Raw genomic sequence first — 21,894 nt, 5'->3', positions numbered from 1 at the left:
TAATGTAATCCAACCGAGGAATCCCAACTGCAATTTTCATGGTTTATTTCTTTGTTAGCAGTAAGAACTGAGAAACTTACATACTTTCTCCTAGCCCCTGTTTCCTTATCCAAAAACTTAGGATAATAACGTAGCTCTTATAGGATTGTTGAGTGAAATAAAGAGCAGGGTCTGAATTCCTCCTTCCCTTCTCAGCTCAGGTTATAGAAAACGTCATCTCTACTATCTATCTCTCACTCTTAACTTGCTTTTCTACTTTCAACCAAATTAGATTTCTACCCACTGCCACCCTCCAAAAACCACTAAAACTGCTCTTGCCGAAGTTATCAATGATTTGATCAATACCAAATCCAGTAGGCATCGCCCTGTCTTTATTTTACTAGATCTGTGTTATAATCAACCATTTACCACTCCTTCATATTTGTAATTTCATCTTTAAATTTTAACCACTCTTTTGCTTCTTCCTTTCTTTTTTTCCAAGCAAACAATTGTTAGCACCTTACATGTACCAGGTGATACAGATATAAATATTAATAACAATATAACTGTGCCCTTCAAAGGATCACAGTCTGGTGTGCAAATTAGACAAAGAGTTATTTATTGTGCAGGATGATTGTTGCAATCATATAAAAATATACACAGGATAGCAGGGGTCACGGAGACTTGAGAATATTTTCGAGTATAACCTGAAACATAAAGTCTGGTAGGGGTAAGAATACTCCAGACTAAGGCAAAAAGCATTTCAAGGGCTTGGAAATAGTATTTCTGTGTATGAAAAAATCTTCTTCTTGGAGTTAATCTTTTAGGACACCCCAAAACACTCACACTTTTGGTCCTGTAAATACTGGTATTCCCCTATCCTGCCCGTGGCGCTCTGTCACCATATGTGCTCATCCAATCTGTGAAGACAAATTTTTTCTCCTTGTTGTTATCTTCCCAAACTGTCCTCTCCCCCAAGACCCCTCTCTGGACCTGACACATCCACATATTCAGCTTTGTGATGGACTTTGCCACCTAACAGCCCAGTTCAGCGCTCTTTCTGCAACCTAGGAATAAAACAACAGTAGTGATTATCCCTGACAATTATATAAGCACTTTATAATTTACAAAGCACTTTGGCATACATTATCTCACCAGCTGCTTCCTTAATGTAATAGCAGCAGTGGGCAAAAAATCATGTCACTGCCGACAGCTCTTTTCTGACCTTGGTCTCCCAGCCCCACCTACTAAAAAACACCAGAGCAGCTGGATGAAAGCTGATTAGAGGCTGGAAGCTGACCTCAAGTGGGGGCCACGGGAGTGTGACAGCAGTTGTTGCCACCTCCACCTTCTCCATCTCCGTAGGGGCAACAGAGCGAGCCAGAGGTTTCGCCTGCTGAATGTGGGAAGTTGTACCGAGTAGCACAGCTCCTCAGGATCTGCCTAAGTACAGGCTGAGGGTGGCAGGCATCAGCATGTGGGAGGTTAAGCACTTAGCCACGCTCCCCCCCTCTTTTCTGATTCCGCGTTTCCTCCATGCATTAACTATCATTTTGAAAGTTTCAGTGGGTTAATTAAATTCTTCTAGTGTTGATGCTAGGAAAGCTGAAACATTTTCAACTGAGATTGACACTACTCAAGACATAGGCTTCACTGATGTTTGTTCAGTAACACTCCAATATGTCACAGGATTGCTGAGAGAACATCTGAGAGCTATAATGAGCTAAAAGTCAAGTACAGGGGAAAATGTGTTCCAGACTACTGCAGATGTTCTCAAATCAAATCATATTTCTGTGAAATGCCATATAGACTATTCAGCTGTTGAAAGGTACAACATGAAAGTACAGTTACATTGAGTTGCACTGTGCTTAAAAATTTATTTAAATAACTAAATTATATGAAACAATTCTTTTTTTTCACTTTTGAATCAATTAATGAGATGTGCTTGATTCTAATGAGTTTCATGGATGATTTTTCCAGCTAAGAGGAATGCTTTGATTGGTTGAGGTAGGAATTGGGCTTAGAGAATGTGACATATGAATAAGAGAAACAAGGTGGAGCTGAACAGACATTCTGCAGAGCTACTCCCTGCCTTTATTCTTCCTTTATTTCTTTGACTCCAAAATGGAGCGTATTTCTGTTGAATTCATTTACCAAGATTCTCATCAGGTGTCTGTGATGCTGTGTTGGTGGTGGCTCATTCTGCTCCCCTTTCCTGGGGAACCCAAAGAAAGTTTAGCAGAAGGAAGTCCAGGATGTGTTTTGGTAGATTCATCTTTTGTCTTCATCAACATACATTTCGCTGCACAGTCTTTAGATACCACTGTACTTTAGATAGCCTGGCTCATGGTTAGGAGTAGTATTTTCAAGAAACGATAGCACTAGTTAAGAACTCATCACCTGAGTAAGGAAAAGAAAAAGAAAAATGCTCAGATGAGATTAGAAAGTGCATCAGACACCACAATGAGATACTACCTCCTACTTACTTGAAAGGCTAAAATAATAAGAAGACAACAATAAGAATATTAATAAAAATAATGCATGAAAATTTTTAAAGGTTGGCAGGGAAATGGCACAACTGGAAATCTCATACTTTGCATATGCATGTAGGAAATAGTATCACTTCTTTGGAAACTTCATTAACTTCTTAGAAGACCCAAAAATTCTACTCTTATATACTTAGCCAAGAGAAATAATAAACATCCTTTCAGTTTTAAGATAGAGAAATTTCAAAAACATGTTAAGAGAGATGCCACACAAAAGAGTGCTTTATAAGCGATTCCAACTAAGAATGGAAGAAACAAATCTATTTTATTGTAATTCAGAACAGTAATAAGTAGAGGCACTGAAGGAAGCACAATTTTCTGGAGTGTTCTTTTTATCCCCCTTTTTACCATTTATTTATTAATTTGAAATCTAGAGTTACAGAGAGGGAGGGAGGGAAGGAAGGAGAGAGAGAAAGAGAAGGAGAGAGAGAGAGATAGAGAAGGAGAGAGAGAGAGAGAGAGAGATCTTCCATCTGCAGGTTCACACCCCAAATGGCTGCAATGGTCAAGCCAAAGCCAGGAGCCTCCTCCAGATCTCCCATGTGGGTGCAGGGGCCCAAGCACCTGAACCATCTTCCACTGCTCTCCCAGGCACATCAGCAGGGAGCTGGATCAGACGTGGAGCAGCTCAGACCCAACCTGGCACCCATTTCGGATGCAGGAGCTGCAGGTGGCCACTTCACCTGCTGTGCAATATAACCAGTCCCAATTTTATTCTGTATCTTGATTAGGGAAGTTGTGTCATTGGTACATATATTTGTCTAACCTCCTCTAACTATATACCTGTAATCTGTGTATTTTACTCTGTTCAAATATACATAAATACATTTTTATATAAAAGCAAAGAAGTCATTCTGACAGAAATATGAGGATAAGCATTTGATAAAATTTCTAGTGACAAAATAAGACATACAATATAAGAAATACCAAAGACATTTTTATGTCCAAATTACTTTTAATCAGGTAGCCTTTGGGAACTGAAAACCTTATGAAGCTAACCACTGGAAAAGAATAACTGGTACCTAGATAAAAATCTTGGCTGGAAACCAGCTTAAAGAAAATGGATGGCTGGGGGCATAAACAAATGTGTTTCCCTCTGCCAACTTGCCTGGAGCTGTGTGTGGGATTGGAATACTTTGGGCCTTTCACATCAGGGAGGCTGGCTAGGGCTCAGAGATGGGGAAGGGGCACATCTGGCTCCAGGAGGAGTGGTGTGGGTTGTGGATGTGGCATCACAATTCAAATGAGAAGCTGCTTCTTAAAGATGAAAAATTTGATTAGGTCCTTGGGTAGCCTTCAGCTAGCTTTGCTTTGTAGGATCAGCCAGTGCCTGCAGCCTCTGTTAACAAAAGCTGGCCTTGCCTGAGGCCAAAGCTTCCAGAACAGAACCTTAAATTGATTGCTGATAGAGTGTTACATGCAGGGCTGGGCTCTTTTGCCCTATCGCCCTACCTTCCCTTATACAAACAAACCCAGTGGGAAATTTGTCTGGAAACTTTAAACCAAATATGTTTCTGATACATTAATACATGCATTGGCATTCTGTCATCCAGTAGTATCATTATTAATGGTGATAAAGTTATGATATTTATAGAACTGAAGACAAAACTCTTGAGATTGAATTTCCTTTCACTCCAGGTACATTTTGTGAGACATTAGTATTATCTATTTGTAAAGGTTCAAAAACTGTGTTTTTATTCTGCTATTTTTGTATTCAAGTCTCTGTTTTTGTATTTTCTATTATCTGGGGTAGAAAATTATCTCCTGGAAATGAATATCACAAAACTTTTCTGACCTCTCATAATTTTTATGACAGATTTGATTTGGGGTACTAATTACAATGTATTTTACATGTCTGCCTAGCTCAGGAACTTTGAGTTTAGATTTTAATTATTTAAATATACTCCTATTCATGCAACATATATTGATATGTTAGATGCCAAGGCACTGTGGTAAATAATAAAAGTTGAGTGATGAACAAGATAAACTTTTTATTTTTGTAAGATAGACACTTGCTAAAAATAATAGTAATAAACTCTTTAAATACTTTACATAATTGAATATACATAAATATGTACATATACATACATATATACATACAAGGATACCTCAACAAGTTCATGGAACCTGGAGTTAAAAGACACACTTATTTTGGTGAAATCCATGAATATAAGAAATTTTTTAAATATTCATGGAAAAATGCATATTATGAAGACAATATGCATGAGTTTCAATTTTGGGATGCAAAATCAACTCATCTTTTAAATCAGTTTCTACAATCTTTTTGAAATACACTTGTTTATAATATAGACATTAGATTTATAGATATATCCTGTTTTTCAAAGGTGAAAACTGAGGTGAAAGAGGTTTAGTTGTTTATTAGTGGAAGCAAAATGCAAACCCTATTCTGGTTTTGTTTTTGTTTTTGTTGTTTTACAAAAACTGTGCCCTTGATCATTTACCTATATCTGCTGTCACTGTAACTGCTATTATGCTCTCAGAAGGAAAGAAGTAGAAAGAATAGTGTCCAGCTAAAGCTAGGGGATTAGGAAAATACAGATGAACTAAGTTTGGAGAAATGAACATTGTACAAGCTTTAATTCCATTCTATAAGCAATAGTGGCTAAGGGATCACTTGTGAAAATTGCTCCATTTTTATTTATGGTGGATAAAAGCATTACAAAGCTGCAAAATAATTAATGCAATCCCCTGGTAAAGGCTTCATTCTTAGTTTGTACTTTTGAGTGCCATAGCTTTTAGAACAAATCTCATCAAATCTTTGTGAGTTTTTCTCTTACATTTCCTTCATCTGTGACGAGAAGATTCTATTAGCAACCCTGGCACCTTCCATTAAAGTCTACAACTTCCAACTGCCAGGAAAGGATAATGAAGTGATAAATTTAATTTGCTACCAAAATATGTAAGGCGGAGATATCTAAGTGAGTTTAGGAGATTATCTGTGTTTTTCCGCTTAGCTTTAACAAAAGTTTTATGGGGGGGGGGTATCAAAATCAGTGCAACGACAAATTCATATAGACTTCTATACACAATAATCATGTCTAGGGCATTTCTGGGCTCATCAGAATACAATACAATGAGTTTTAAATATTTTATTGCTTCAGAAATGACCAGCCTAAATAATTTCATACATATATTTCCATATCTATATGTATGTGTATATATTCTGAAGCTTGTAAAATCTAAAATTCCTTCTCCTGCCCTGGCTGGGGACCAGACAGACTATGAAGAAAGATGAAAAACATCTACCTACAATTGTGATGTGAAGTTACTTCAAATTCTATGGTACATAAAATCCACTTTCACCTTGATTTCTTAACTTTTGGGTCATGATCCTAAACACAATGGTCTCTTTTGTTTAATAGCATTCTTGTATCTTCTCTAGATAGCAATATGCCCACCTCTAGGATTCCTTGGTCCTACTGATCTTTTTCTTACAGAGTCTCCTCAACCCCCTATCTTGTTTTGTTAAGGAACCAATGATGCCTCTAAACTATACCCACAGAATGTACAGCCAGGTTATTTCTGCTCAATTATTCAATGATGTATGGGTTTGTCTTATAAAAGAAAGCTATTATAATCAGTCCATGAGTACAAGCTTATTTGCCCAAAGATAATTAGAGATAGTAATCATAATGATGATAAAAGCAATCACCAAAGAGCTGTTGTTTAACTTTATTGTGGGGACTTTTTATGTTGTTTACTTTGATCCTTACAGCAAATCCATACAAGTTATGAATCCTTATTCTCATTTTCTTATTGAAAGATGTTAGGCTGAGAGATTAACAAATTGTTCAATGTTCCATGCTAGTAAGTGAAAGTAAGAGCGGACACAGCTCTCTAGCCTTGGACTACATGCTCACAAAACCTGCACAATCCCTGTACCACTTTAGTGCCTTCACCATCATCATGTGCAGAGATGATCATTGCTTCTGATACTTGGGATTGATTCCTGGCGTGGCAGATAGATGATTAGAATTCTGTTAATCCATGCACAAAACTGGTAAACTTTCCACCTCTTCCAGGCACCTACAACAGTCTGTTGAACTGGGGAAAATATGATGGTCCCCTATGTTCAGTGGCCTCAGGGTAAATCACTGCTCTTTTGAGCATGTCCCCTCCCTTCCTGAGGCCCTTCACCACTCATGATCCGGCCACTCACCATACTGCCAACTGGGTTGATGCTTCCCAGGGACCCCCTGTTTACCCACTAAGGTCACAGGACTACCTCTTCTTCCTTCTCTTCTACCCCTTTATGTTGAGCAACTGGAATTTTAGCTCTTCCACAAAAAAATTAGTTTGGGTTCTGACCCAAATCAAATTGCCTAATGAACCAGTCCTTCTGGTCTGATAGAGAAAAAATGCCAGAGAGTAAAGGAAATGAGGCTTTGGACAGTGGGGAGAAGCTTGGTCCTGAAGTCTGCATAGGCCTCCCTTGGATTGCCTTGTTTTCCCTGGCATGGAACCTCCTCATGAGCAGGTGCAGTGCCTGCATAGATACATGCAGATAACTGGCTGGATGATTGTCCAAACTGTTAATAGGAATATTGCCTTCTCTCTCTTAAGCCACCTCAGTGTCTCGTGAAATCATCCATCAAGTCAGTAACTGATTGTTGAATGGACTTCAGACTCTCCTTTTTTAAGCAACCTCCAAAGGTCTTCTAGTGCCTGTGAATTTCCTAGATTACCAGTCAATGGCTGATGTATACCAAACAGCAGGAAATCCCCAAAATAAACCTGCCAAGAAGCTTACAATGTCTTTACAGCTGCAGGTGAGATTTCTATTCATACAGTCCTTAATCAAGCATTATGATGGATGCACGTCTCCAGAGGACTTGAAGAAAACCTGCAAGTGCTGTTTGGAAGTACTCCCGATGTGCACTGGATGCTTTCCATACCTTTATGATACTAGACTATTTCCTGGGTATATGTCTATAAATTCTCTTTGGCAGTCCCCTCGAGAATATTTGGCTTCACACTCTTGCACCAATGAGAAATATATAGAAAAAAAAAACAATTTAAATGCTTACCTACTGTCCAGTTGTATATTGAATGTCACAAGATGTAAGTTGTCTGTGCTGGAGTGTAGTGAGGTGAGGCAGTGGCAGGGGCTGAGATAGAAAAAAGTGTGGGTTTTCTATGCACAGTTTCAGTGCAATGAATATAGAAAGTCAAAAAACAGCTGAAGGCAGAGCATAACATATAATTTGTGTATACAACAAAATTCACACACCATTCACCAACAGACGGCATTTTTAAAGTTTTCTTTTATTATGCTCAATATGTGTAGAATTCAGATTATAACAATATGCCTAATTCAATAGTGATTAAAATCTACAAATTGAGAATAGAGTCTATGTGAAGAGGAAAGTGTGGCAGCATTTTAAAAATTAACCTAATTCATTAAAAAAAAACCTGATCATTAGAGCAAGCTATACACATATCTTCATTCTAAGAGCCTTTCCCCCAAGTACTTTTGACTTGGGAAAAAAATGGATGCTTTTTCTAAAATACAATGTGAGGAGGATGCTGATATGTAGACATTTGAGTTGGAAAGAAAATAATAAATTATGATGACATTGATCTCATCAGTAAATATTGACTTTTTAGAACTACATAATGAAAATGGTAGTGATTAGACTATCCCTTAGGAATATAATGTAAAATTATAAAATGTTTACAAGTGACCACCATTGGTAGCACTACTCAACTCATACTTAGCTGTCATTTTCTCCACTAAGAAATATCATCTCGATTTCCAAAGAGCAGAACAAAATCACTAAATGGGGATTGAAATCTGATCTTTATAGGTGCAAGTACAGTCAGGTAGCATTTAGTCACTTTAAATTCAGGTTTTAAGACTCAGGCAAATTGCATTCCAAGAAACTGGAAGGGCTTGAAGATGTGATCAAAGGACAACTACTAATTACTTCCTGAGAGATCATTACACACAGCAGAGATGGCAAAACAACCAATTCATTGGTTTTATGAAAAGGGAAAATGTGTTTTCTGAAAAGTTCTGGATATTAAAGTTGAATTTGGTCCTCTACAAAATACCTAAAATCATTGGTTAAATATATATAATTATAGAAACAGAAATTCCTTTGGAAGAGGGATTTGTCTAAAACTTTGTACATTGGTAGGAGCAGAGTAAGTGAAAATACAATGAGAACTATTCATGCCAAATGAACATAGTTTTCTCTTTTGATTTCCAGGCAATAGATAAAACTGTTAACTCTCACAAAGCTCTTATTGAGCCCAAGAACTGGGCTAAAAGTTTAGCTTTGATTACCTCCTTTTATCATTCTGTGCATCCTGTGCAGTACTTTTCAGGTGAGAAATAGAGGCAAGACTCATAAGTGGTAGAGTTGAGATTTGAATGTAGACAGCAGGGAATCAGAGCCCAAACCTGGAATGAATATTATGTTTAACATTCTGTTTGGAGAAGATTACATTTATTTAAAAAATTCTATGGGCATAGAGTCCCTCAGACTCTCATTTGAAAGAGTTACAGAGAGAGATAGAGAGACAGAGAGACAGAGATCTTTCATCCAATTTTTCCCTCCCCAGATGGTTGCAACAACCAGGCCTCGTCCAGGCTGAAGCCAGGAGCTTTTTTCAGATCTCCCATGTGAGTAGCAGGGGGCCACACACTTGGGCCATCCTCTGCTGCTTTTCCCAGGCCATTAGCAGGGAGCTGAATCACAAATGGAGCAGCCAGGTTACAACATAAGGGAGCCTATATGGTATGCGTGTATCACAGAGAGTGGCCCTCAGACTTTTACAATCAGAATCTGTGAATGTATACCTGAAAGAAAAACTACAGCCTTGTTACCCACTAAAAAAATCCAATGTCCAAACTTGAAAACACTTTATCAGGATATGATATTTTATTTAGGGAAAATATTTATGAATGTTGAATGACAAAAGTGGCTTTTTGGAAGTTTCTCAGAGACTACCAATGAAGAACTACAAACCTGTATATTTTAGACACAACTAATTAAAAATACAAGATGCTTAGTTGTCTGAAGCTATAATATGCATTTATGCTATAATATAGGAAACCCTACTTTACTACACAGATTATTGGCATAAACACATTTCAAAAAACTGTTTAAGCTACTTAAGATAATTAACAGCTTTCAAGTATGCTATCAAAATTCACATGAACACCAACAATGAATGTGCTGTTTTAGAGGAGTATTTGCTAGAAATTCTTGCAGAGGTTGTATCTAAAAATGCAATTCTTTCCCAACAATCTATAATTCAGACTTTTCACCAACTCCTAAAAACTATTACACAATTCATCCGAATTAGTGTGCTTTTACTATAGACTTTTAAAGGATACAGAGAGGACCATGTTCCCTGTGGATATAATTTGATCTCAGTTATGTAGTCATTGTCTCATTCTATCTACTTCTACCAGGAATCTTTCATTAGTTGCTTACTGATCTTACTCTAGAGACTCAAAGTAATTATGTCCAAGAATCGTGCACTGTCAAGAAGTGGTAACTTACAGGAAATGGAATGATATGTGCTTTAATTTTTAAATCTAATACCAGCATGTTAAATAAATCCCTAGTAGATATTCCACAGAAATGTAGATGATATTCTTCCTATGGTAAGAACGATTTTAGCTTTTCATCTGCACTAAACTTTTGAAAAATATAAATCCTCTGGACATTTTCCAGAAGAAAAAATTGAAATATAAATCAGTTCATGAAAAACCTCATCTAAAGTATAATCTTCTGTTTTTTTAAATCTAAATTTTTGCTATCAGAAACATCCCTATTTCCTAATATCACTTATAAATCCCACTGAAGTAAATAAAAAGATTGTGGTAATAAAATATGGAAAATCTCCAAAACTTTCAAATAATGGGGTTTTAGATATTGCCATATCTGCATAAAATTCTGGTTCTTTTTTTAACTTTGAAGCCAAATATTGTCCCATCTGGTAAATTCTGGGATTCTTGTGTCTGGAGAATTCATAAAACAAAATATAACTCTGGCACATAAAAGCATTTGCATCTGTGACTTCACAAAAGGGGAAGTTTGGAAGAAATAGGTAGCTGAGTCAGTCAGGTACGAAGGGCTGAGAGGACAACGAAGATCAACCATTGGTCATGTTCAGGAAACTTTGAGAGGAAAGTGAATGTTTTCCCAGTCTACAAAGCCTTGGTTCTATTATGCAACTTTTTACTTGTCACATTTTTCTCAAGAATTGAACTCTATAGTCTAGAATTAAGTAAACACTATAAGACTATCGTTTCTATGCTGTTTCCAAGAGAGGGTACTATGGATTGAATGATTTCAGCCCTGTAGAAACTGAATCCCTAAATCAATAGTATTAAGAGGTATGGTTGGCTGGCGCCGTGGCTCAACAGACTAATCCTCTGCCTTGCAGTGCCGGCACACCGGGTTCTAGTCCCAGTCGGGGCACAGATTCTGTCCCGGTTGCCCCTCTTCCAGGCCAGCTCTCTGCTATGGCCCGGGAGTGCAGTGGAGGATGGCCCAAGTGCTTGGGCCCCGCACCCCATGGCATACCAGGAGAAGCACCTGGCTCCTGGCTTTAGATCAGTGCGGTGCGCCGGCCACAGCGCGCCAGCCGTGGCTGCCATTGGAGGGTGAACCAACGGCAAAGGAAGACCTTTCTCTCTGTCTCTCTCTCTCACTGTCCACTCTGCCTGTCAAAAATTAAAAAAAAAAAAGAGGTATGGTCTTCAGGAGATTCAGTCCTTAGAATGTGGCCTGCACACATGAACTGAGCACCTTTATAAAAGGACTGGAGGTTGAAGGAGACTCTCTCTGGTGCTTCTGTCCTTTTCACCATATGAGGATACAACCTCTGTCCCCTCGACAGGACATAGAAACAAGGCACCATCTTGAAGCAGAGGAGGGTCCCTTATCTAACACCAAACCTGCTCCTGCCTTGGTCTTGAACTTCCAAGTCTCCAGACTGTGAGAAATAAATTTCTGTTGATGATAAATTGCTTGGTCTGTGGTATTTTGTAATAACATTGAAGACAAGGACAGAGGGTCATCCCATTAGCTTCTGATGTTGTTCACAGGAACCATGTGTGCTTTGGGATAGTATGTTAACTTTGTTGCATATGGAAAAATCACTTTAGCTGTATATGGTTGAAGCTTCATGTTGCATGAAAATGTACCTTGATAACTGACTTAGTAATACACACCTTTCCCCAGTGGTTGCAGGTGCTCAGAAGGTGGATCTTTCATAAAAGCTCTTTGTTGGAACATTGATACTATTGTTTCCTTTGCTTGTTTCAGTATGAGAAGACAATGTTGCCTTTCCCCCACCGAGTGTCCAGGCTGTTTTCTGTGACAGAGCTTCTAAATTTAAAAATGGAAATATTTAAAGTTGTGATGTATACAGTTGGGCTATGTGAGACATTTCCCACAACTGTATAGAAACAATGCCTTATTTAAGGAAAAAATCCTTGAAGAAATTCATTGATATGAACCAGAAGTTGTTCAGTCAGTTTAATCACTAATCTGTTGTTTCTAAATCAAATGAGATAAAGAAGAAGATCAGCCTTCCTCCAAATTAGCCAATAAAGATATGAATGAACACAGGGTGCAATTTAGATCACTGTGTGCTGAAACACCTGCTTAAAATTAAACAGACCTTGCTTGAGATGAGGATGAGGGAGAGAAAGGCCATTATTTGAAATACAGAGAGAAAGGGCAGGAGAGAGGCAGAGAGAGAGAATGAGACATAATGGCCTCAACAGCCAGGTCTGGGCCAGGCTGAAGCCAGGAGCCAGGAACTCCTTCCTGGTCTTCCCATATGAGTGGAAGGAACTAAAATACTCGAGCCATCTTCTGCTGCCTCCTCAGCCATATTAGGCACAAGCTAGATTGGAAATAGAGTAGCCAGAAATCCAACCAGGAATCCAATATGGAATGCCAAGGTCCCAAACACTGGCTTAAACTGCCAAGTTTTAAATATTCTAATTCACATTTGAGGACATTTTGCCTAGCTAACTATGGTGATCCAGAAGTTATTAAAGAATTAACTGAAGAGGAATGACCATGACTCAATTTCTGTTTTCAAAATTTGTTAAGAAATGGACTTTGAAAAAAATGAAAGCAATAATTAAAGACCTTTATTCAAATATCACATTAGTGAATTCCAGTGATAATATCTTTCATGATACCTTTCTGTTTCCCATTGATCTAATTGATTCTATGAGGATACTTCAAAAGTTTATGGGAAAACAATTTTAAAATGTGTTTATTTTGGTACAAAAAATTTGAAATTTGTGCTTATAGGGGTCTTAAAAAAGTTTATGGAACATATGGTATTTTGAAAAATACTCATTAACTTTGAACTCATTTTTTAACATCTTTAATTACATTTTCCCACAAACTCTTTGTTGTGTCTGAATCTATAAGGCTGTTATGTTCTCCTTGAAATTCAAATATTCGAAGTACAAGGATGTGACAATGAAGCGAAAATTCAAGTACCAAGGAAATTATAATTGATTTTAAACTCTGAGAACTAGAGGAGTCCAGATAAAAGAGGATAAATCTCTTGAAATCTTTCTCTTTTATTTAAAGAGTCAGTTTATCTCTCAGAATCAGACACCCCATCACTTGGGCTTCAAAATACTGTTAGACTCTCTAATCTCCCATTTGTGAGGTGGTTTATCAAGGAGTCATCCCTTTTTAACTTTATTCCCAGCATTATAGAAAAGATACAATGTCAGTTGAGAATGTATAACTAACATTCAATTATGAGGAACTTAGGGAAAACATTGCATCTTGCATTTCAAGTGTGGCTTCCCAGTCCTGTATTCTAGTATTCCTCGAGGATAAGAGAAAAAGCTGTCTCTATATTTTCTTATTATTCCTATTTGAAAAGTACCTTTCTGCTTTAATTTAATTGCTGTTACATAGAAATAATTTTAATATCATCTTGGGAAGCCCAGCACCCTATAGAATAGAAACTGTTGGGCTGGTGTTATGGCACAGCAAAGCCACTGAGTGTTAGACCGACATCACGTATGGGTGCTAATTCGTGTCTTGGCTTCTCCTCTTCTGATCAAGCTCTCTGCTCAAGACCTGGGAAAAGAATTAGAAGATGGCCAAAGTGCTTGGGCGGAGGCCACCCACATGGGAGACCCGGTAGAGCTCTTGGCTCTTGGCTTTGGATGAAGAATTCTCTCTCTCTCTCTGTTTCTTCCCCCCCCCCCATAACTCTGACTTTAAAATAAATGAATAAATCTTTAAAAAGGAAACTTTTGAGTAGTGAAATTTGCAACATTGTAAATATAAAATTATGAGTTGTTACAATGATATCTAACACACAAATAGTAAAATGACATTTCTTTCTCAGCATAATGGTATCGGTAAGAAAAACTTTATTCTTTGCCTTTCCCCAAGACAAAAGAATGGAAGGAAGGAAAGGAGGAAGAAAGGAGGGAAAGAGAAAGAGTGAGGAAAATGCAAGAACTCGGGATTTATTTAAGTAGCATCACAACTGAACATGAATATGTCTGTTTAGTTATCTAATGGATTAATCATTCATAAAATATTCCTATTTCACATTCTAAATTTAGATTTAAAAGGATTTATCTTTTATTTTCATGTTTTTTTTCCTTTTTCAATATCCCTTTTGCTGCTGTTTTACCCAAATTTGCTATAAATTAAATATCCCAAAATTCCCCCTTACATACCTTTACCTAAGTTGCTCCCTAAATATAACAGACACTCAAAAACATTGTCTGTACTATTTGTCCAGCTTAAACTCCCTGGGCTTCTTATAGTTATGAATGTAGGTGATTTGTCAACTTTGGAAAATATTATTTCATTATTTCTCTTTTTTAAATATTGCATTTGTTTTGAGAGGTAGAGTTACAGAGAGAGAGACAGAGAAAGAAGTCTTCCATCTGGGGGTTCACTCCCCAAATGGCCACAGCAGCAGGAGCTGTGCCAATCTGAAGCCAGGAGCCAGGAGCCTCTTCCAGGTCTCCCATGCAGGTACAGGGGCCCAAGCACTTGGGCATCTTCTACTGCTTTCCCAGGCCACAGCAGAGACTCGAACCAGCACCCACATAGGATGCTGGTGCCACAGACAAAGGCTCTAGCCCACTACACCACAGCTCCAACCCCTCATTATTTCTTTAAATAGATTTTTTTCCTATCTCATTCTTTCTTATTTTCAGAGACTATATTTAAATGTGTATTAGACTTTTTGATATGGTTCCCTACATCCCTGAGGTTCTGAATTGCTTTTGCTTCTTTTTTTTGATAGATTATTTTCTCCATTTTCTCAGATTGGACGATTTATTTTATTTATTTTTATAATTTATGTGAAAGGCAGGGAAGAGAGATAAAGAGAAAGAGAGAGAGAAATCCTTCATTCTCTGGTTCACTCCCCAAATAACCATGGCTGACCCAGACCAATGTCAGGAGCTGGGAGCTCAATCCAGGTCTCCCATGGGGACGACAGGGACTCAAGTAATTGAGCTGCCTCCCAGGGTGCTCATTGCAGGAAGCTAGAATCAGAAGTAGAGCTGGGACTCACACCTGAGCGCTCTTATGTGGGATATGGGTATCCCAAGTGACATCAACTTCTGTGCCAATGCCTCGCCTAAGATTACATGATTTCAATTGATTACCCTTCACATCCACTGCAACTTTCTTGTACATCTCCATTGTGCTGTTAAGCTTGCCTAATGATCTTTTTATTTCAGAAATAATGTAATTCTAGAATTCCTTTTTGCTTCATTTTTGTCATTTTTCTTTCTTTGCAATGACTTTCATTCCATTGTTCATTATGAGTGTATTTTTCTTTATAGTCTCAGCTTACTTATAAAAACTGGCTTAAATCCTTAACCTCTCATTCTAATATCTGGATCATCTTAGAACCTGTCTCCATTGATTACCTTTTCTTTGACTAATGATCACAATTTCCTGATTTTTCATATTTCTAATTATTTTGTATCATAACTAGACTCTGTGAATGATACATTATAGAGAAACTAGGTGTGGTAAACTTAAGAATGCTGCTTTTTGTTTGTATTAGCACATGATTAACTTCTCTGAGTGCCAGCCCCTAAGTCTGTCCCCTCTGTAGTTAGCAGGCAGCTGAAATGTCTGTACAGAGTTTTCAGCTTTGCCAGGGCTTCTTGGCCTCTCCCAAGCACATGTGTAGCTCAGAAGTCAGCCAGAGATTCGGGTAGAGTACACTTACAGAATCGGGTGCTCCCTGTCTGTAAGTCTTTTTCTTGGCTGTTCCCCCAGTTTCTCGATGATCTGATGACCTTGAACTCTGGTCATCAATCGCTAAGAGTGAGGATTTTTCTCTCAATTTTAATTGACTGACTTAGTACCCCCTGGGCCCATCCTCACACAGAAAGAGTGGTGTCATTCCTTCCTCCAAGTGTCAGCACCTCTCTGGTTTCTGCCTTCTGTGGGGCGTTCTTCAGCGCTCCGGATGGCTTTGTGCTGGTGTGGTGAGTTACCTGCAGGAGAAGAACCTGAAAGGGAGCTCTCCAGACTTCATGTATCACAAATACGGGCCATAAAGAATCCTCATGGAAAGAACACTTAACCTACATATAGAACTTTTTTAAATTGAAAACTTGTACAATTTGTAGACCTAAATGCTTTTTGTTGTTGTTGTTTTTAAATTCTCATCCTGTGCACTACCATCTCTAAATCAGAGTAATGAATTCACTGGTTGTGAGCAACTTGACATGATTTGTAGAAGCACAGAAGGCCCTGGGGAATTGGACTTGGTATTGCTCACTTTTAAGCTAATAAAGAGAAAACCCTACAATCAAATGCAGTGAAGGGTATAATTGGTGCAATACTGCTTGCTATCAGTGTACTTTTCAGGGTCATTTTTGTTAACTGAGAAATGAAGTAAAACATTTTTAAACGCCTGGGACTTCAATAAGAATATATATGGTTACCCTGAGCAGTCAAGTCCAAATATGTGATGTCTGATTATTATAGAAGCACCTATTCAGCACTGCTCATTGTAAAGAATCTTATTCTTTAGTTGTAGATATACATCACTTGAAATCAAGCCATGTCTAGAAAATATATCGCTTTGAGCTCCATGTACCATTAAGGGTGTATAAAAGTGTCAAAAGTAAAAGAGAGCTTATACGCATATTACAGGTATGGGAATGCCAGTACAACTTGAAAATATATCCATCAAGAAGTGTGGGCAGTTTTCACAGAAAGTGAAATATTCCAGAAGCAATACTCCATTCTGTGCCACAGAATACATATTCCCTGAATTTAAAGACGTTTCTAGCTTCCTTTTTTCTGTTTCATATGTTCTTGCTGATGCTTTATAATCATTTCTTCTTCATTCAGTCACCATAAAAATAAGAGGGGCTTTGTTGTCCTGCATAGAGAAATCATTTAATAATAGGAAACTACAGATGGGATAAGTAGGCATATGTGGTCCTCTGGGTTCAGTAAAAAAAAAAAAAAAGTCTGCCTTATTTGAGGAATAAAATCCCACATAAGTAGATAAATCTTCCCAATAAGAAAAAGCCAAGATGATGGTAATACACTGAAAGGGATCTCTATATCTGTGCAAATGGGAAGAAAAGGTGACATGTATTTGAATGTGGGCAAATACTAGGTAATATCACTTATCACCAAGAAGGACTTTAGAAAGAACCCAGTTAACATTTTCTTACCTAAAAATAGAACCTTTTAATCCAAATAAAGGAAAGAAAAATTCTAATCTTCCTTTTAGGTCACATTAAGTTGAGATCCTTTGTTTGATTCAAGGTCAAAGAAATTATTTCATAACCAACAGCCATTATTTTAAAAATTTTCCATGTATAAAATATATTCATTTTTCCAAAAACTTTATTTGAAATCAGTCACATTATTATGTTGTTACATAGGCTGGAATTCTATTCAGAGTACATACCTGTGCTTATAGCAGCATCACCAAAGCTTGCTGGACATGTAGAATCTCAAGCCCAAGTCCAGACCTACTGCAACACTATCATATTTTGCCTGTGTCCCTAGGTGGCTGATGTGTGTGTTAGTTTGAGAAGCAATGGAATCAATAACACAGTAAAATAAAATCTCATTGTAAGAAACATCTTACATGTCTTTAGTGACATCATTGGAAAGAAAGTAAGGTCAAAAGAATATTAAGAAAATTTGTAGATGGATATAATATGGGAGCTACTTCTAATTCTCAGAGAATGATGACTTTCACAAAAGATTCTAAAGAGGTTGCAAATAAGGAAAAAGAAATGAAATGAAACCTGGGTGAATGTAGGATATGAATCTGTGAAATAATAATACTAAATAAGACATTTAATAGACACAATTTGAAAAGTGATATTATCAGAAGACCTAGAGCTGGGATGAAAGTGAGGAGCAAATTATAGTAAAATCAGACTTTTTAGTATATTAGGATAATAAAAACAATGAATGTAATTTGGGGCTCCCTATACAGAGACAAATCAAGAATAGGCAGATAATGGATCTTTTTTAATGACTCAGGTGAAAATTCAGCAAGAATACTTGGACACAAAAGCCAAAAGGCTCAGCCTTCATACAAGATTGGAGAAAACAGGTTATGAAGTTTCATAGATAAAAAGAACTACAAATGATTTAAATCATCATTCAATGTCAGAGTAATGTGAAAAGATTTTGATTTTAGGAGGCATGAAATTTACAATATATTAATGAAATCAAACAGAAAATATATATCCCAAACATTTTTAAACATCTCATACATTTAATAGCACCTAGCCTAAGCCTATGTGCCCAAATATTCAGGCCACATAGGTATTCCATGAAAGATAAAGTAATTAGATGTTGTTGGCTTCTAACCCCACTACCAGGTCTTGAGAGAAGCTCAATCTTATATAACTCTAGTTTGGTCCAATTTTCCTGACGTGACCAAAGCAAATTAGCTTATTTAGGACATGTAAGTTAACTAGACACGTGCTTTTGATACTGTCCTCACTCTGTTCTTCTGGGGCTAGGCAGCCAAAGCTCACATGTTGTATCAGGTTGCTCAGGAACATGATAGTGAAGGGAGAGAAATGTGGCTGTAGTTATTATTCTCTTCCCCCCAGCCTGGAGCTAAACACTGCTCCTCTGGATAGCAATTCAGCTCATTAGACTCCAGACTAGTTTTGGTACAGTAGTGATGGAAAAAATAAAATTAAGGTGTCATCAGCTGTAATCAATTTCTTCTAGAGAACATAACAACAGTTTGCCCTGCTGAAAGCATACCTCTGCTCTATGAAAATTATTACTTAAAATACAAATAAATAAATGGTTGATTACAAAAGATTTTCTCACATTTCAGAAAGCTTCTCCATAGGGTTCCTTTTAAAAGATGAACTCCTCTAGTGTTTCTAAGTGTTTCACAGATCATTAACTCCAAGGCAGAGAGGCAATGGAAAGGGATGTCTACATTTAATGAACTAGGATGCACACAAATTGAGGACACATGGAAATAAGACCAGTTATATGTACAATGCTACTTTATCAGTGGGAAAACACTACCAAAAATCCATTTAAACATAAACTTGAAAAAGTATCCATTTCTCAGGTATGCTATACCTGAGAGAATAACAACTTGAGGAAAAAACTGGGGGTGTTCATATCAAATAAATATATTGGTCTGCTATATATATATATATATATGTATATGCATATATATATACAAAACAATGTCTACTATATGAATATGTTTGCCTGTGTATATATGTGATATCCTTTAACAATACATACTGCTATATATAACATCTTTATTAGTATCCATTAAATATGAGTGTATATATGTAATATTGAGGCCATCATTTAAAAGATATATTAGTAGATGTTAAATATACATGAGAGAGCTTCACAGAGTTCATGGAAAATTTGTATTATGGAAAACCATACATGAGTTTCAAATGGCTTTACACCAAAATAAACATCTTTTAATTCCAATTCCATTTATTTTTCATTATTTATTTATTTGAAAGGTAGAGTGAAAAACAGAGGGAATGAAAGAGGGGGACAGAGAGAGATTCCATCCACTGGTTCATTCCCCAAATGGCTACAACAGCCAGAACTAGACCAGGTTGAAGCCAGAACTCCATCAGGATCCCACATATGGGTGGCAGGTCTTGTGATATCACTCACTGCATTAGAGGTGCATTATAGGAAGCTGGATCAGAAGTAAATCAGCAAGGACTCAAACTGGTACTCCAGTAGGGATACTGGCATAACAAACACAGCTTAACTCACTGTTGCCACAATTCCAGCCCTTTCCACAAACTTTTTAAAGTACCCATGTGTGAATTTATTGCTTACCAAACTGGAGACATCATTCAAAATGTCTATCTTTTCATTTTACACCTAACTGGAGTACTGACATTGACTTTGCACCTTCCATTCTTCTGGATATGATGTAACTCAACCATGCAAACATTCACTGCCCATTCTTAAACTATTAAAACTCATGTAGAGATGGTTTAGGGCAGGAAATGAATCAGCCACATCTTTAGCTAAAATTACATAGTGTATTTTCCCATCAGAAGTGTTTAAAATGCTTCCAATGAAGCAAATGTTTTGTAAAGTTAGCAAGAGTTTCCTGGAAACACCCATACAAATATTTTCAACTGTATTTTGACAGCAAATCTAGAAGCCATGTTAGTTAATATTTTACCCATAAAATTAAATTAGGCCAGACAAAATTAGCTTTTAAATAACTGTAATGTTTATTTGATACTTATTTTTGATGGGAAAAGGCTCAGGAAGGCTTAAAAATAGTACTAGCCAGATTCAGGTAATATATTATTTTAAAAGTGGAGGATGGCCCAAGTCCTTGGGCCCTGAACCCCATGGGAGACCAGGAGAAGCACCTGGCTCCTGCCATCGGATCAGCGCGGTGCACCAGCCGCAGCGCGCTTACCGCGGCAGCCATTGGAGGGTAAACCAACGGCAAAAGGAAGACCTTTCTCTCTGTCTCTCTCTCACTGTCCACTCTGCCTGTCAAAAATTAAAAGAAAAAAAAAAAACTTTGTGAATGAACATTTAAGTTTTTCTGTGTAATATTAGAGTATGTTAATCAGTATGTTTTTTATCTAAAATGCATTTTATATGTCCTGTATTTTTTAAACATGTAACAACCAAATGTAAACAACCAAATCTGAAGATTTGGATTCTGACTGTGCTACCAGGTCATTGTACAATACCAGATAACCTCTCAGAGTCTCAGTTTGCTCATCCAAAGAATGGAAATAATTCAGTCTTCTCCATTGACATCACAAAACTGTTCTGAAGAATCGAAAGAGAATGTGTGTGTGTATGTATATATATATATATATATATATATATATATATATATATGAGGTTGTGCATATACAATCTTTCTACATACATTATATATGTATATATATACTCTTAAATGCAGCAAGGTGCTATATAAATATATGAAAAGTATTTTAATATTTTCTACAGTATTTCTTTTTTTTTTTTTTAATTTTTGACAGGCAGAGTGGACAGTGAGAGAGAGACAGAGAGAAAGGTCTTCCTTTTGCCGTTGGTTCACTCTCCAATGGCCGCCGCGGTAGCGCGCTGCGGCCGGCGCACCGCGCTGATCCGATGGCAGGAGCCAGGTGCTTATCCTGGTCTCCCATGGGGTGCAGGGCCCAAGCACTTGGGCCATCCTCCACTGCACTCGCTGGCCACAGCAGAGAGCTGGCCTGGAAGAGGGGCAACCGGGACAGGATCGGTGCCCCGACCGGGACTAGAACCCGGTGTGCCGGCGCCGCAAGGCGGAGGATTAGCCTAGTGAGCCGCGGCGCCGGCCTTTCTACAGTATTTCTGTAATGAAAAGAATATATTGCATAAAGAATTTTTTTGATATTTTGAATATAAGATGGCTAAATTTGATATCACTATTAATCTGTCAATTGTGTATTGACTTAGCTTTGTTGTTTATCTCATAACCAGAGAATATAATCCTACCATAGTTTTATTTTCTTGAGTTTATTACTTTATCAAAGATAATCATTTTATTTCCTATGTTTCCTGAGCAACTATAAAAAGAGTTGAACATAATATAATGAATATTGCAATGAAATACATTTGTAATCATAATGTACTAGAATTCCAGGATGCTGCAATATATTCTATTTGTGTGTGATATCTTATAAACAGTCATAATTCTATTTAAATCTAAATCTTCACAAAGACAAAGTAGTCAGTTACAATAATTAACAGCTCATTCTTACATAGACTAGAAAGGAAAAAGAGAAGGACGTAAAAAAAGCCACCCGTCACCCCACACAAAAATCCTGGAGGCAGATGATACAGTAATGTGCCTGTCTCTG

The 21,894-nt window shown here is 37.3% G+C and overlaps 1 protein-coding gene and 1 pseudogene across 1 annotated transcript in view; both read left to right on the top strand.

The window, feature by feature from the left end:
* Positions 1 to 21,894, top strand: part of DPYD (dihydropyrimidine dehydrogenase) — a 1,003,571-nt gene that overhangs the window by 886,571 nt on the left and 95,106 nt on the right. The window lies entirely within an intron of this gene.
* The window catches only part of LOC133760497 (ubiquitin carboxyl-terminal hydrolase isozyme L5-like), a 52,314-nt pseudogene continuing 37,657 nt past the window's right edge, over positions 7,238 to 21,894 (top strand).

The sequence above is a fragment of the Lepus europaeus genome, chromosome 5 (assembly GCF_033115175.1).
Source record: "Lepus europaeus isolate LE1 chromosome 5, mLepTim1.pri, whole genome shotgun sequence".
Taxonomy (NCBI): Eukaryota; Metazoa; Chordata; class Mammalia; order Lagomorpha; family Leporidae; genus Lepus; species Lepus europaeus.
Note: the sequence above shows the minus strand (reverse complement) of the source record. Positions and strands in the feature narration are given on the sequence as shown.